The sequence below is a fragment of the Hoplias malabaricus genome, unplaced genomic scaffold (genome assembly GCF_029633855.1).
Source record: "Hoplias malabaricus isolate fHopMal1 unplaced genomic scaffold, fHopMal1.hap1 scaffold_335, whole genome shotgun sequence".
NCBI classification, from domain to species: Eukaryota; Metazoa; Chordata; class Actinopteri; order Characiformes; family Erythrinidae; genus Hoplias; species Hoplias malabaricus.
Genome location: NW_027100976.1, coordinates 1 through 14001, shown reverse-complemented (window position 1 = coordinate 14001; position 14001 = coordinate 1). Strand labels below are relative to the sequence as shown.

The following is a 14001-nucleotide window of genomic DNA, read 5'->3' as shown; positions in this document are numbered from 1 at the left end:
CAGGTGGTCTACCGTTTACAGGCAGCTCTAAAACAAGTATTACTCTTAGAAGAGTATATAGAAATAGTCTTCTACAGCCAGCAGTGATCGCTTACGGCCATACCACTCCTTGAAAGCCCGATCTCGTCTGATCTCGGAAGCGAAGAAAAGTTGGGCCTAGTTAGTACTTGGATGGGAGACTCCCTTGGAATACTAGGTGCTGTAAGCTTTTTAGCTTAAGCTTCTATTATAAAGGCAGTAACCACAGTCATTTAAACACAAGAGAAGAAGAAAACTTAAGAAAAAAAAACGAACTGGAAAGCCAATCATTTTCATTTGAGGTGTCAGGTGGTCTACCGTTTACAGGCAGCTCTAAAACAAGTATTACTCTTAGAAGAGTATATAGAAATAGTCTTCTACAGCCAGCAGTGATCGCTTACGGCCATACCACTCCTTGAAAGCCCGATCTCGTCTGATCTCGGAAGCGAAGAAGAGTTGGGCCTAGTTAGTACTTGGATGGGAGACTGCCTGGGAATACTAGGTGCTGTAAGCTTTTTAGCTTAAGCTTCTATTATAAAGGCAGTAACCACAGTCATTTAAACACAAGAGAAGAAGAAAACTTAAGAAAAAAAAACGAACTGGAAAGCCAATCATTTTCATTTGAGGTGTCAGGTGGTCTACCGTTTACAGGCAGCTCTAAAACAAGTATTACTCTTAGAAGAGTATATAGAAATAGTCTTCTACAGCCAGCAGTGATCGCTTACGGCCATACCACTCCTTGAAAGCCCGATCTCGTCTGATCTCGGAAGCGAAGAAGAGTTGGGCCTAGTTAGTACTTGGATGGGAGACTGCCTGGGAATACTAGGTGCTGTAAGCTTTTTAGCTTAAGCTTCTATTATAAAGGCAGTAACCACAGTCATTTAAACACAAGAGAAGAAGAAAACTTAAGAAAAAAAAACGAACTGGAAAGCCAATCATTTTCATTTGAGGTGTCAGGTGGTCTACCGTTTACAGGCAGCTCTAAAACAAGTATTACTCTTAGAAGAGTATATAGAAATAGTCTTCTACAGCCAGCAGTGATCGCTTACGGCCATACCACTCCTTGAAAGCCCGATCTCGTCTGATCTCGGAAGCGAAGAAGAGTTGGGCCTAGTTAGTACTTGGATGGGAGACTGCCTGGGAATACTAGGTGCTGTAAGCTTTTTAGCTTAAGCTTCTATTATAAAGGCAGTAACCACAGTCATTTAAACACAAGAGAAGAAGAAAACTTAAGAAAAAAAAAACAACAACAAAAAAAAAACGAACTGGAAAGCCAATCATTTTCATTTGAGGTGTCAGGTGGTCTACCGTTTACAGGCAGCTCTAAAACAAGTATTACTCTTAGAAGAGTATATAGAAATAGTCTTCTACAGCCAGCAGTGATCGCTTATGGCCATACCACTCCTTGAAAGCCCGATCTCGTCTGATCTCGGAAGCGAAGAAGAGTTGGGCCTAGTTAGTACTTGGATGGGAGACTGCCTGGGAATACTAGGTGCTGTAAGCTTTTTAGCTTAAGCTTCTATTATAAAGGCAGTAACCACAGTCATTTAAACACAAGAGAAGAAGAAAACTTAAGAAAAAAAAACGAACTGGAAAGCCAATCATTTTCATTTGAGGTGTCAGGTGGTCTACCGTTTACAGGCAGCTCTAAAACAAGTATTACTCTTAGAAGAGTATATAGAAATAGTCTTCTACAGCCAGCAGTGATCGCTTACGGCCATACCACTCCTTGAAAGCCCGATCTCGTCTGATCTCGGAAGCGAAGAAGAGTTGGGCCTAGTTAGTACTTGGATGGGAGACTGCCTGGGAATACTAGGTGCTGTAAGCTTTTTAGCTTAAGCTTCTATTATAAAGGCAGTAACCACAGTCATTTAAACACAAGAGAAGAAGAAAACTTAAGAAAAAAAAACGAACTGGAAAGCCAATCATTTTCATTTGAGGTGTCAGGTGGTCTACCGTTTACAGGCAGCTCTAAAACAAGTATTACTCTTAGAAGAGTATATAGAAATAGTCTTCTACAGCCAGCAGTGATCGCTTACGGCCATACCACTCCTTGAAAGCCCGATCTCGTCTGATCTCGGAAGCGAAGAAGAAATGGGCCTAGTTAGTACTTGGATGGGAGACTGCCTGGGAATACTAGGTGCTGTAAGCTTTTTAGCTTAAGCTTCTATTATAAAGGCAGTAACCACAGTCATTTAAACACAAGAGAAGAAGAAAACTTAAGAAAAAAAAAACAACAACAAAAAAAAAACGAACTGGAAAGCCAATCATTTTCATTTGAGGTGTCAGGTGGTCTACCGTTTACAGGCAGCTCTAAAACAAGTATTACTCTTAGAAGAGTATATAGAAATAGTCTTCTACAGCCAGCAGTGATCGCTTATGGCCATACCACTCCTTGAAAGCCCGATCTCGTCTGATCTCGGAAGCGAAGAAGAGTTGGGCCTAGTTAGTACTTGGATGGGAGACTGCCTGGGAATACTAGGTGCTGTAAGCTTTTTAGCTTAAGCTTCTATTATAAAGGCAGTAACCACAGTCATTTAAACACAAGAGAAGAAGAAAACTTAAGAAAAAAAAACGAACTGGAAAGCCAATCATTTTCATTTGAGGTGTCAGGTGGTCTACCGTTTACAGGCAGCTCTAAAACAAGTATTACTCTTAGAAGAGTATATAGAAATAGTCTTCTACAGCCAGCAGTGATCGCTTACGGCCATACCACTCCTTGAAAGCCCGATCTCGTCTGATCTCGGAAGCGAAGAAGAGTTGGGCCTAGTTAGTACTTGGATGGGAGACTGCCTGGGAATACTAGGTGCTGTAAGCTTTTTAGCTTAAGCTTCTATTATAAAGGCAGTAACCACAGTCATTTAAACACAAGAGAAGAAGAAAACTTAAGAAAAAAAAACGAACTGGAAAGCCAATCATTTTCATTTGAGGTGTCAGGTGGTCTACCGTTTACAGGCAGCTCTAAAACAAGTATTACTCTTAGAAGAGTATATAGAAATAGTCTTCTACAGCCAGCAGTGATCGCTTACGGCCATACCACTCCTTGAAAGCCCGATCTCGTCTGATCTCGGAAGCGAAGAAGAGTTGGGCCTAGTTAGTACTTGGATGGGAGACTGCCTGGGAATACTAGGTGCTGTAAGCTTTTTAGCTTAAGCTTCTATTATAAAGGCAGTAACCACAGTCATTTAAACACAAGAGAAGAAGAAAACTTAAGAAAAAAAAAACAACAACAAAAAAAAAACGAACTGGAAAGCCAATCATTTTCATTTGAGGTGTCAGGTGGTCTACCGTTTACAGGCAGCTCTAAAACAAGTATTACTCTTAGAAGAGTATATAGAAATAGTCTTCTACAGCCAGCAGTGATCGCTTATGGCCATACCACTCCTTGAAAGCCCGATCTCGTCTGATCTCGGAAGCGAAGAAGAGTTGGGCCTAGTTAGTACTTGGATGGGAGACTGCCTGGGAATACTAGGTGCTGTAAGCTTTTTAGCTTAAGCTTCTATTATAAAGGCAGTAACCACAGTCATTTAAACACAAGAGAAGAAGAAAACTTAAGAAAAAAAAACGAACTGGAAAGCCAATCATTTTCATTTGAGGTGTCAGGTGGTCTACCGTTTACAGGCAGCTCTAAAACAAGTATTACTCTTAGAAGAGTATATAGAAATAGTCTTCTACAGCCAGCAGTGATCGCTTACGGCCATACCACTCCTTGAAAGCCCGATCTCGTCTGATCTCGGAAGCGAAGAAGAGTTGGGCCTAGTTAGTACTTGGATGGGAGACTGCCTGGGAATACTAGGTGCTGTAAGCTTTTTAGCTTAAGCTTCTATTATAAAGGCAGTAACCACAGTCATTTAAACACAAGAGAAGAAGAAAACTTAAGAAAAAAAAACGAACTGGAAAGCCAATCATTTTCATTTGAGGTGTCAGGTGGTCTACCGTTTACAGGCAGCTCTAAAACAAGTATTACTCTTAGAAGAGTATATAGAAATAGTCTTCTACAGCCAGCAGTGATCGCTTACGGCCATACCACTCCTTGAAAGCCCGATCTCGTCTGATCTCGGAAGCGAAGAAGAAATGGGCCTAGTTAGTACTTGGATGGGAGACTGCCTGGGAATACTAGGTGCTGTAAGCTTTTTAGCTTAAGCTTCTATTATAAAGGCAGTAACCACAGTCATTTAAACACAAGAGAAGAAGAAAACTTAAGAAAAAAAAAACAACAACAAAAAAAAAACGAACTGGAAAGCCAATCATTTTCATTTGAGGTGTCAGGTGGTCTACCGTTTACAGGCAGCTCTAAAACAAGTATTACTCTTAGAAGAGTATATAGAAATAGTCTTCTACAGCCAGCAGTGATCGCTTATGGCCATACCACTCCTTGAAAGCCCGATCTCGTCTGATCTCGGAAGCGAAGAAGAGTTGGGCCTAGTTAGTACTTGGATGGGAGACTGCCTGGGAATACTAGGTGCTGTAAGCTTTTTAGCTTAAGCTTCTATTATAAAGGCAGTAACCACAGTCATTTAAACACAAGAGAAGAAGAAAACTTAAGAGAAAAAAACGAACTGGAAAGCCAATCATTTTCATTTGAGGTGTCAGGTGGTCTACCGTTTACAGGCAGCTCTAAAACAAGTATTACTCTTAGAAGAGTATATAGAAATAGTCTTCTACAGCCAGCAGTGATCGCTTACGGCCATACCACTCCTTGAAAGCCCGATCTCGTCTGATCTCGGAAGCGAAGAAGAGTTGGGCCTAGTTAGTACTTGGATGGGAGACTGCCTGGGAATACTAGGTGCTGTAAGCTTTTTAGCTTAAGCTTCTATTATAAAGGCAGTAACCACAGTCATTTAAACACAAGAGAAGAAGAAAACTTAAGAAAAAAAAACGAACTGGAAAGCCAATCATTTTCATTTGAGGTGTCAGGTGGTCTACCGTTTACAGGCAGCTCTAAAACAAGTATTACTCTTAGAAGAGTATATAGAAATAGTCTTCTACAGCCAGCAGTGATCGCTTACGGCCATACCACTCCTTGAAAGCCCGATCTCGTCTGATCTCGGAAGCGAAGAAAAGTTGGGCCTAGTTAGTACTTGGATGGGAGACTGCCTGGGAATACTAGGTGCTGTAAGCTTTTTAGCTTAAGCTTCTATTATAAAGGCAGTAACCACAGTCATTTAAACACAAGAGAAGAAGAAAACTTAAGAAAAAAAAACGAACTGGAAAGCCAATCATTTTCATTTGAGGTGTCAGGTGGTCTACCGTTTACAGGCAGCTCTAAAACAAGTATTACTCTTAGAAGAGTATATAGAAATAGTCTTCTACAGCCAGCAGTGATCGCTTACGGCCATACCACTCCTTGAAAGCCCGATCTCGTCTGATCTCGGAAGCGAAGAAGAAATGGGCCTAGTTAGTACTTGGATGGGAGACTGCCTGGGAATACTAGGTGCTGTAAGCTTTTTAGCTTAAGCTTCTATTATAAAGGCAGTAACCACAGTCATTTAAACACAAGAGAAGAAGAAAACTTAAGAAAAAAAAAACAACAACAAAAAAAAAACGAACTGGAAAGCCAATCATTTTCATTTGAGGTGTCAGGTGGTCTACCGTTTACAGGCAGCTCTAAAACAAGTATTACTCTTAGAAGAGTATATAGAAATAGTCTTCTACAGCCAGCAGTGATCGCTTACGGCCATACCACTCCTTGAAAGCCCGATCTCGTCTGATCTCGGAAGCGAAGAAGAGTTGGGCCTAGTTAGTACTTGGATGGGAGACTCCCTTGGAATACTAGGTGCTGTAAGCTTTTTAGCTTAAGCTTCTATTATAAAGGCAGTAACCACAGTCATTTAAACACAAGAGAAGAAGAAAACTTAAGAAAAAAAAACGAACTGGAAAGCCAATCATTTTCATTTGAGGTGTCAGGTGGTCTACCGTTTACAGGCAGCTCTAAAACAAGTATTACTCTTAGAAGAGTATATAGAAATAGTCTTCTACAGCCAGCAGTGATCGCTTACGGCCATACCACTCCTTGAAAGCCCGATCTCGTCTGATCTCGGAAGCGAAGAAGAGTTGGGCCTAGTTAGTACTTGGATGGGAGACTGCCTGGGAATACTAGGTGCTGTAAGCTTTTTAGCTTAAGCTTCTATTATAAAGGCAGTAACCACAGTCATTTAAACACAAGAGAAGAAGAAAACTTAAGAAAAAAAAAACAACAACAAAAAAAAAACGAACTGGAAAGCCAATCATTTTCATTTGAGGTGTCAGGTGGTCTACCGTTTACAGGCAGCTCTAAAACAAGTATTACTCTTAGAAGAGTATATAGAAATAGTCTTCTACAGCCAGCAGTGATCGCTTACGGCCATACCACTCCTTGAAAGCCCGATCTCGTCTGATCTCGGAAGCGAAGAAGAGTTGGGCCTAGTTAGTACTTGGATGGGAGACTGCCTGGGAATACTAGGTGCTGTAAGCTTTTTAGCTTAAGCTTCTATTATAAAGGCAGTAACCACAGTCATTTAAACACAAGAGAAGAAGAAAACTTAAGAAAAAAAAACGAACTGGAAAGCCAATCATTTTCATTTGAGGTGTCAGGTGGTCTACCGTTTACAGGCAGCTCTAAAACAAGTATTACTCTTAGAAGAGTATATAGAAATAGTCTTCTACAGCCAGCAGTGATCGCTTACGGCCATACCACTCCTTGAAAGCCCGATCTCGTCTGATCTCGGAAGCGAAGAAGAGTTGGGCCTAGTTAGTACTTGGATGGGAGACTGCCTGGGAATACTAGGTGCTGTAAGCTTTTTAGCTTAAGCTTCTATTATAAAGGCAGTAACCACAGTCATTTAAACACAAGAGAAGAAGAAAACTTAAGAAAAAAAAACGAACTGGAAAGCCAATCATTTTCATTTGAGGTGTCAGGTGGTCTACCGTTTACAGGCAGCTCTAAAACAAGTATTACTCTTAGAAGAGTATATAGAAATAGTCTTCTACAGCCAGCAGTGATCGCTTACGGCCATACCACTCCTTGAAAGCCCGATCTCGTCTGATCTCGGAAGCGAAGAAGAGTTGGGCCTAGTTAGTACTTGGATGGGAGACTGCCTGGGAATACTAGGTGCTGTAAGCTTTTTAGCTTAAGCTTCTATTATAAAGGCAGTAACCACAGTCATTTAAACACAAGAGAAGAAGAAAACTTAAGAAAAAAAAACGAACTGGAAAGCCAATCATTTTCATTTGAGGTGTCAGGTGGTCTACCGTTTACAGGCAGCTCTAAAACAAGTATTACTCTTAGAAGAGTATATAGAAATAGTCTTCTACAGCCAGCAGTGATCGCTTACGGCCATACCACTCCTTGAAAGCCCGATCTCGTCTGATCTCGGAAGCGAAGAAGAAATGGGCCTAGTTAGTACTTGGATGGGAGACTGCCTGGGAATACTAGGTGCTGTAAGCTTTTTAGCTTAAGCTTCTATTATAAAGGCAGTAACCACAGTCATTTAAACACAAGAGAAGAAGAAAACTTAAGAAAAAAAAAACAACAACAAAAAAAAAACGAACTGGAAAGCCAATCATTTTCATTTGAGGTGTCAGGTGGTCTACCGTTTACAGGCAGCTCTAAAACAAGTATTACTCTTAGAAGAGTATATAGAAATAGTCTTCTACAGCCAGCAGTGATCGCTTACGGCCATACCACTCCTTGAAAGCCCGATCTCGTCTGATCTCGGAAGCGAAGAAGAGTTGGGCCTAGTTAGTACTTGGATGGGAGACTCCCTTGGAATACTAGGTGCTGTAAGCTTTTTAGCTTAAGCTTCTATTATAAAGGCAGTAACCACAGTCATTTAAACACAAGAGAAGAAGAAAACTTAAGAAAAAAAAACGAACTGGAAAGCCAATCATTTTCATTTGAGGTGTCAGGTGGTCTACCGTTTACAGGCAGCTCTAAAACAAGTATTACTCTTAGAAGAGTATATAGAAATAGTCTTCTACAGCCAGCAGTGATCGCTTACGGCCATACCACTCCTTGAAAGCCCGATCTCGTCTGATCTCGGAAGCGAAGAAGAGTTGGGCCTAGTTAGTACTTGGATGGGAGACTGCCTGGGAATACTAGGTGCTGTAAGCTTTTTAGCTTAAGCTTCTATTATAAAGGCAGTAACCACAGTCATTTAAACACAAGAGAAGAAGAAAACTTAAGAAAAAAAAAACAACAACAAAAAAAAAACGAACTGGAAAGCCAATCATTTTCATTTGAGGTGTCAGGTGGTCTACCGTTTACAGGCAGCTCTAAAACAAGTATTACTCTTAGAAGAGTATATAGAAATAGTCTTCTACAGCCAGCAGTGATCGCTTACGGCCATACCACTCCTTGAAAGCCCGATCTCGTCTGATCTCGGAAGCGAAGAAGAGTTGGGCCTAGTTAGTACTTGGATGGGAGACTGCCTGGGAATACTAGGTGCTGTAAGCTTTTTAGCTTAAGCTTCTATTATAAAGGCAGTAACCACAGTCATTTAAACACAAGAGAAGAAGAAAACTTAAGAAAAAAAAACGAACTGGAAAGCCAATCATTTTCATTTGAGGTGTCAGGTGGTCTACCGTTTACAGGCAGCTCTAAAACAAGTATTACTCTTAGAAGAGTATATAGAAATAGTCTTCTACAGCCAGCAGTGATCGCTTACGGCCATACCACTCCTTGAAAGCCCGATCTCGTCTGATCTCGGAAGCGAAGAAGAGTTGGGCCTAGTTAGTACTTGGATGGGAGACTGCCTGGGAATACTAGGTGCTATAAGCTTTTTAGCTTAAGCTTCTATTATAAAGGCAGTAACCACAGTCATTTAAACACAAGAGAAGAAGAAAACTTAAGAAAAAAAAAACAACAACAACAAAAAAAACGAACTGGAAAGCCAATCATTTTCATTTGAGGTGTCAGGTGGTCTACCGTTTACAGGCAGCTCTAAAACAAGTATTACTCTTAGAAGAGTATATAGAAATAGTCTTCTACAGCCAGCAGTGATCGCTTACGGCCATACCACTCCTTGAAAGCCCGATCTCGTCTGATCACGGAAGCGAAGAAGAGTTGGGCCTAGTTAGTACTTGAATGGGAGACTGCCTGGGAATACTAGGTGCTGTAAGCTTTTTAGCTTAAGCTTCTATTATAAAGGCAGTAACCACAGTCATTTAAACACAAGAGAAGAAGAAAACTTAAGAAAAAAAAACGAACTGGAAAGCCAATCATTTTCATTTGAGGTGTCAGGTGGTCTACCGTTTACAGGCAGCTCTAAAACAAGTATTACTCTTAGAAGAGTATATAGAAATAGTCTTCTACAGCCAGCAGTGATCGCTTACGGCCATACCACTCCTTGAAAGCCCGATCTCGTCTGATCTCGGAAGCGAAGAAGAGTTGGGCCTAGTTAGTACTTGGATGGGAGACTGCCTGGGAATACTAGGTGCTGTAAGCTTTTTAGCTTAAGCTTCTATTATAAAGGCAGTAACCACAGTCATTTAAACACAAGAGAAGAAGAAAACTTAAGAAAAAAAAACGAACTGGAAAGCCAATCATTTTCATTTGAGGTGTCAGGTGGTCTACCGTTTACAGGCAGCTCTAAAACAAGTATTACTCTTAGAAGAGTATATAGAAATAGTCTTCTACAGCCAGCAGTGATCGCTTACGGCCATACCACTCCTTGAAAGCCCGAGGCGCATGCGCGGCGTTTTTCAGAGAGAAGGTAGAATCGGAGGCGAAAGTTATTTAAATTTAAGAGTTTAGAGCGATTTTTGTTAGGAGTATTCGACGGTTTTGTTTGTATGAAAGGTTTTTTGATTTAGTGGTGTGGTTTTTGTTAATGAAGAGCGGGTTTTGACCGCGTTTTTGTTTTGTTTTGTTCGCGCCGCGCACCTCTGTGTGAGTGAGGGCGCGGCGAAAAATGAGGAAGGGTAAAGCCGGAGCCGCGTCGGCGGCGAAAGCTGAAGCCTCGGCGGTGGTGGACGGGAGAGTGGAGAGTGTGGCGAGTGTGAGAGCTGCGGCGGTGAAGGGCGCTGGAGCCGTGACTGTGGCGGGAGAGAGGGCGGCGTCGGCAGCGAGAGCGGCGTCGGAGAGGGAGAAGGAGACGGCAGAGAGAGAGGTGGAGCGATCGGCGGGAGAAAGAGGAGCGAGTCGCGGGAGTAAAGCGGCGGAGAAAGGGAGGAGAAAGGAGGAAGGTGGAGAGGGTGGACGGAGCGGGAGAGGAATGGAGGTGAGGAGAGGAGAAGAGAGTGGGGCGAAAACGGCAACGGTCGCTAGAAGAAAGAAGGAGGATGTGGAGATATCGAGCGATGATGGGATGGAGTATGTTGAATGTGGGGATGAGTATTTCGATGATGAATTGGTGGATTTTATAAATGACAGTTCGGATGAGGCGGAGCAGGCAAAGGGAGGGATTGAGAGGATGAGGAGCAAGACGGAGAGGCTTGCGGGGGAGACCTCGGAAGCCTGTATGAGAGCTGGACTGGGGGAAGAGACACTGGGGGGAGACGGAAAGGAGGAGAGGTTGCGGGAGAGGGGGGTGCCTAAGGACTCAGTCAAAGGAACGGGGGTTCGGGCTCCAATGGGAGGAGATAGAGGGACTGAGGTTGTGGACGGGAAGAAGAAGGGGGAGAATGCGGTGAGGCAACAGGTGGAGGCTACTCGAGAACTCTCCCTGGATGGACTGGTGGCGAGGGGTGTTCCTGCTGCTGCAGCGGGGGAGAGTAGACTCAGGCCGCCGATGAAAGCAAAGTTCAAATCAAATCCCAGGTCTGAGAATCAGCCTGGGGTTTTAGGAACTGAAAATGTGTCTGTGTCTCTGTGTGCAGAAACCGCCACCCTGACTGCTGGAGCTGCCTTTTCTGTGCGGCAAGAGGGAGCAGCGATGACGATGGGCCCACAAGCACATTCGGAAGCGGTGCGGCCGGGGAAGAAGGTGGTGCAGGCTTCAAGCAACCAGAGTGTACCGGTGGAGGGTACAACGGTCGGGGCCCAAGTAGGTGGTGGGCATGCGAAGGGGGGGGGCACGCGGCCTGGTGAGACCGTGGATCCTGGCTCTGAGGAGGAGCGGAGGGCAATGCTACGGAGGGCGGCAATGGCAGCACGAGAGGCGGCCGTGGCGGGGCCCTCTGGGGTTGCAGAGGGGCGAGTGGGAACATCGAGGCCAGGGTCAGGGACACGGTTCACACGAGAGGCCACGGTCGCACTGGAGGTCGCGGACCCGAAAACGGTGTCCCCGATTGACATAATCAGGGCTGTCGAGGGTCTGTTGGGAGCGGGGAGTCTGTTGGCACTCCGTCCCAAGAAGTTGGGAGAGTTCGAGCTCACGCTGGACTCGGAGGCCGCTGCGGAGAAGCTGGAGGATGGTCTGAAGATCGGGGACACTGTGTATACGGTGCGCAGGATGCTGCGCACGGATTATATGGTGTCTTTCTTACATCTGCCGGCCTATATATCCGATGAGGACATAATGGCGAAGCTGAGGGTATGGGGCGTGACTATCCTGCGGCCGATCCAGAGGCGGTATTTCCCGGGGACGATGGTGGCGGACGGGACGAGGTTTGTGAAAGTCAGGTTTCCACCGAGTCTGCCATCCCTACCATACAGCGTGAGGTTTGAGACTCTGGAGGGGCCACAGTACTTTAGAGTGCTCCACGACCGTCAGCAGAAATTATGTCGCCAGTGCATGAGGCCGGGTCATGTCATGAGGCAGTGCCCCGACTTCGTGTGTCGTGAGTGTGGCGAACAGGGGCACTTTGCGAGGGAGTGTAAGGCGGCAAAGTGCCCGGACTGCCGAAGGGCCCCGATGGGTTGCGTGTGCGTGGGTCAGCCTGAGCAGTCGCAACAGAGTGCCGAGAAAGAGAGGCAGCCGGTGGACAGGGTGGAAAAGAGACAGAGGGAACAGGAGGAAGTGGAACGGGAGTTTGAGGAGGTAGTCCCTGCCAAAAGGGGCCCTGAAGTGGAGGGCAGAGAAGAGCAAACTGAGGGTGGTCACGAGAACGGGCCACAGACAAGGACTGAGACTGACAAGATGGTGTACGAACAGGACGTGAGACAGGACGATCAGAGATCCCCTCTGACGAAGTCATGGGGGGAGCAAATGGACGTAGACCAGGACGGGGTAAGGACTGACCCAGACGTGACTAATAAGAGGCCGTCGTTTGAACCCGAGGAGGAGGCTCGAGGGGCTGTGGAGGACTCGGGTTTGAAGAACACACCTCAGGGACGGCAGGCCATGAGACCTCGGCCTAACCTGGCAAGGGCTAGGGAGAGGAAAGAAATTGGACGAAAAGGGGGGGAGGGGATGGACGGTATGAGGAGAGTACGTCAAGTGGACGTACTCTTCCACAATTTCACCACAGGGGGTAAGAAGGATAATATTACTGGTTTGGTATAACGATAGTAGTGGATAGATTAATTGTGTAAAATGTCTAGTGTAATGATGTATAGAAATAATGATATAGGTGGGGGGGATAGAGATCTGTCTTTTCCAAGATGGCCCTAAATTTAGTTTCTTTTAATGCCAGGGGCCTTATGTCCCTGGAGAAATTACGGCGCGTTTTGGCCATGTTGGGAAGGGCAGATCTCATATGCTTACAAGAAACGGGATGGGGAGGAGTGAATGAGGATATAGTTAAAAGGGAATGGGATGGGGAGGTGTTTGCGAGTGCAGGTCAGGGAGGGTTGGGGAGTGGGGTCGCCATTCTTGTTCGGAGGGGTGCGTGTGAGCGAGCAAGAATGGTCTTCCAATTGAATATGGGGAAATGTATAGGGGTGGAGTGTGTGTTGTGTAATTTTGGGTTTTTGTTGGTGTGTTTGCATGCCCCCAACGATCAGAGGGAGAAGGCAACTTTCTTCCAGGCCCTCAGCCAGAAGCTGCGGGGATGGAAGAGGGTGCTCGTTGTGGGGGATTTTAATACTGTGCAGGGGAGAGCGGACCTGCCTGAGGGGATGCGCTTCAGGTCGGATGTGGGCAGAGAAGCACTCCGGGCCATGATGCAGGACAAGGATCTCATGGACGTGTGGAGAGAAAGGAATGAGGGTGAGAGAGTCTTCTCCCGAAAACAGTGGGTGGAAGGCTCTCTCAAACAAAGCCGTTTAGATCTGGCACTCTGCAAGAGGAGATGGGGTCACATGGTAACATCAGTGAAATACGTGGAAACATCGGTGAGTGACCATTCCTTTCTCTCCATAGTCATGGAAACATCGGAGGTTGAGAGGGGGCCTGGGGTGTGGGCTTTGAACACGTCCTTCCTGGAGGACCCACTTTATAGGTTGGCAGTGGGGGACATCATCCGAGGTCAGGTCGGCTCTCCCCTTTATTATGATGAGGTAAGGGTATGGTGGGATAATATTAAATATGATATTAAAATATATTCAAGAAAATATGGGGGTATGATGAAGTATTGGAGGGAGGGGGAGGAAAGAAAGGTAAGAAGGGAATTAGAGAAATTGAGGGCGGGAGGGGAGGTAGAGGGGGATAAAATAATAGAATTAGAGCATAAATTGGAAATGATAGAGGAGAAGAAGTGGAGAGGAGCATGGGTAAGGAGTCGGGCAAAGAGGGAGATAGAGGGAGAGAGATGTACTGCCTTCTTCTTCAATCTAGAAAAGAGGAGGCAGTCATCTGCAGCCCTGGGGGAGGTAAGGAGGAGTGATGGAGGACAGGTAAGGGGGATAAATAATATATTAAAAGAGGTAGAGAGGTATTATGAAAATATGTTCATGAGTAGAGGGTGTAATGATAGTGAGGTAAAGTATATGTTGGGCCATGTCTCTGCGGCGGTGCCGCAGGACTGCTTGGAGGTGTGTGATGCGATCATCTCTGAGGATGAGGTACGGGAGGCCATCTCGGCCCTGAGGACTGGAAAGAGTCCGGGGTGGGATGGGCTCCCGTCTGAGTTGTACAAAGCCTTTAGTAATATCCTAGTGCCAATTTTGGCGGCTTTGTACAACTCCATCTTCAGGGATGGGGAGATGTGTCCCTCAATGAAGTTGGGGTTGGTGCGGATGGT

The 14001-nt window shown here is 45.1% G+C and overlaps 19 non-coding genes and 10 pseudogenes across 19 annotated transcripts; all 29 read left to right on the top strand.

Moving 5' to 3' along the window:
- Positions 1-89: 89 nt before the first annotated feature.
- On the top strand, positions 90-208 carry LOC136682896 (5S ribosomal RNA; annotated as a pseudogene).
- A 205-nt stretch (positions 209-413) lies between these two features.
- On the top strand, positions 414-532 carry LOC136682907 (5S ribosomal RNA). Its single transcript, XR_010798692.1, has one exon. It is a non-coding gene; the product is annotated as a 5S ribosomal RNA (ribosomal RNA).
- Positions 533-737: 205 nt separating this feature from the next.
- LOC136682906 (5S ribosomal RNA) lies at positions 738-856 on the top strand. Its single transcript, XR_010798691.1, has one exon. It is a non-coding gene; the product is annotated as a 5S ribosomal RNA (ribosomal RNA).
- Positions 857-1061: 205 nt separating this feature from the next.
- Positions 1062-1180, top strand: LOC136682904 (5S ribosomal RNA). Its single transcript, XR_010798689.1, has one exon. It is a non-coding gene; the product is annotated as a 5S ribosomal RNA (ribosomal RNA).
- Positions 1181-1403: 223 nt separating this feature from the next.
- Positions 1404-1522, top strand: LOC136682871 (5S ribosomal RNA). The gene has a single exon (XR_010798673.1). It is a non-coding gene; the product is annotated as a 5S ribosomal RNA (ribosomal RNA).
- A 205-nt stretch (positions 1523-1727) lies between these two features.
- Positions 1728-1846, top strand: LOC136682903 (5S ribosomal RNA). Its single transcript, XR_010798688.1, has one exon. It is a non-coding gene; the product is annotated as a 5S ribosomal RNA (ribosomal RNA).
- Positions 1847-2051: 205 nt separating this feature from the next.
- LOC136682889 (5S ribosomal RNA) lies at positions 2052-2170 on the top strand (annotated as a pseudogene).
- A 223-nt stretch (positions 2171-2393) lies between these two features.
- Positions 2394-2512, top strand: LOC136682870 (5S ribosomal RNA). Its single transcript, XR_010798672.1, has one exon. It is a non-coding gene; the product is annotated as a 5S ribosomal RNA (ribosomal RNA).
- A 205-nt stretch (positions 2513-2717) lies between these two features.
- Positions 2718-2836, top strand: LOC136682902 (5S ribosomal RNA). The gene has a single exon (XR_010798687.1). It is a non-coding gene; the product is annotated as a 5S ribosomal RNA (ribosomal RNA).
- A 205-nt stretch (positions 2837-3041) lies between these two features.
- On the top strand, positions 3042-3160 carry LOC136682901 (5S ribosomal RNA). The gene has a single exon (XR_010798686.1). It is a non-coding gene; the product is annotated as a 5S ribosomal RNA (ribosomal RNA).
- A 223-nt stretch (positions 3161-3383) lies between these two features.
- LOC136682869 (5S ribosomal RNA) lies at positions 3384-3502 on the top strand. The gene has a single exon (XR_010798671.1). It is a non-coding gene; the product is annotated as a 5S ribosomal RNA (ribosomal RNA).
- A 205-nt stretch (positions 3503-3707) lies between these two features.
- On the top strand, positions 3708-3826 carry LOC136682900 (5S ribosomal RNA). The gene has a single exon (XR_010798685.1). It is a non-coding gene; the product is annotated as a 5S ribosomal RNA (ribosomal RNA).
- A 205-nt stretch (positions 3827-4031) lies between these two features.
- Positions 4032-4150, top strand: LOC136682887 (5S ribosomal RNA; annotated as a pseudogene).
- Positions 4151-4373: 223 nt separating this feature from the next.
- LOC136682868 (5S ribosomal RNA) lies at positions 4374-4492 on the top strand. The gene has a single exon (XR_010798670.1). It is a non-coding gene; the product is annotated as a 5S ribosomal RNA (ribosomal RNA).
- A 205-nt stretch (positions 4493-4697) lies between these two features.
- On the top strand, positions 4698-4816 carry LOC136682890 (5S ribosomal RNA). The gene has a single exon (XR_010798683.1). It is a non-coding gene; the product is annotated as a 5S ribosomal RNA (ribosomal RNA).
- Positions 4817-5021: 205 nt separating this feature from the next.
- LOC136682883 (5S ribosomal RNA) lies at positions 5022-5140 on the top strand (annotated as a pseudogene).
- Positions 5141-5345: 205 nt separating this feature from the next.
- LOC136682886 (5S ribosomal RNA) lies at positions 5346-5464 on the top strand (annotated as a pseudogene).
- Positions 5465-5687: 223 nt separating this feature from the next.
- LOC136682882 (5S ribosomal RNA) lies at positions 5688-5806 on the top strand (annotated as a pseudogene).
- Positions 5807-6011: 205 nt separating this feature from the next.
- LOC136682878 (5S ribosomal RNA) lies at positions 6012-6130 on the top strand. The gene has a single exon (XR_010798679.1). It is a non-coding gene; the product is annotated as a 5S ribosomal RNA (ribosomal RNA).
- A 223-nt stretch (positions 6131-6353) lies between these two features.
- LOC136682866 (5S ribosomal RNA) lies at positions 6354-6472 on the top strand. Its single transcript, XR_010798668.1, has one exon. It is a non-coding gene; the product is annotated as a 5S ribosomal RNA (ribosomal RNA).
- A 205-nt stretch (positions 6473-6677) lies between these two features.
- LOC136682944 (5S ribosomal RNA) lies at positions 6678-6796 on the top strand. The gene has a single exon (XR_010798728.1). It is a non-coding gene; the product is annotated as a 5S ribosomal RNA (ribosomal RNA).
- A 205-nt stretch (positions 6797-7001) lies between these two features.
- Positions 7002-7120, top strand: LOC136682932 (5S ribosomal RNA). The gene has a single exon (XR_010798717.1). It is a non-coding gene; the product is annotated as a 5S ribosomal RNA (ribosomal RNA).
- A 205-nt stretch (positions 7121-7325) lies between these two features.
- On the top strand, positions 7326-7444 carry LOC136682885 (5S ribosomal RNA; annotated as a pseudogene).
- A 223-nt stretch (positions 7445-7667) lies between these two features.
- LOC136682881 (5S ribosomal RNA) lies at positions 7668-7786 on the top strand (annotated as a pseudogene).
- A 205-nt stretch (positions 7787-7991) lies between these two features.
- Positions 7992-8110, top strand: LOC136682920 (5S ribosomal RNA). The gene has a single exon (XR_010798705.1). It is a non-coding gene; the product is annotated as a 5S ribosomal RNA (ribosomal RNA).
- A 223-nt stretch (positions 8111-8333) lies between these two features.
- Positions 8334-8452, top strand: LOC136682908 (5S ribosomal RNA). Its single transcript, XR_010798693.1, has one exon. It is a non-coding gene; the product is annotated as a 5S ribosomal RNA (ribosomal RNA).
- Positions 8453-8657: 205 nt separating this feature from the next.
- On the top strand, positions 8658-8776 carry LOC136682884 (5S ribosomal RNA; annotated as a pseudogene).
- Positions 8777-9000: 224 nt separating this feature from the next.
- On the top strand, positions 9001-9119 carry LOC136682898 (5S ribosomal RNA; annotated as a pseudogene).
- A 205-nt stretch (positions 9120-9324) lies between these two features.
- LOC136682860 (5S ribosomal RNA) lies at positions 9325-9443 on the top strand. Its single transcript, XR_010798662.1, has one exon. It is a non-coding gene; the product is annotated as a 5S ribosomal RNA (ribosomal RNA).
- The last annotated feature ends 4558 nt before the right edge of the window (positions 9444-14001 follow it).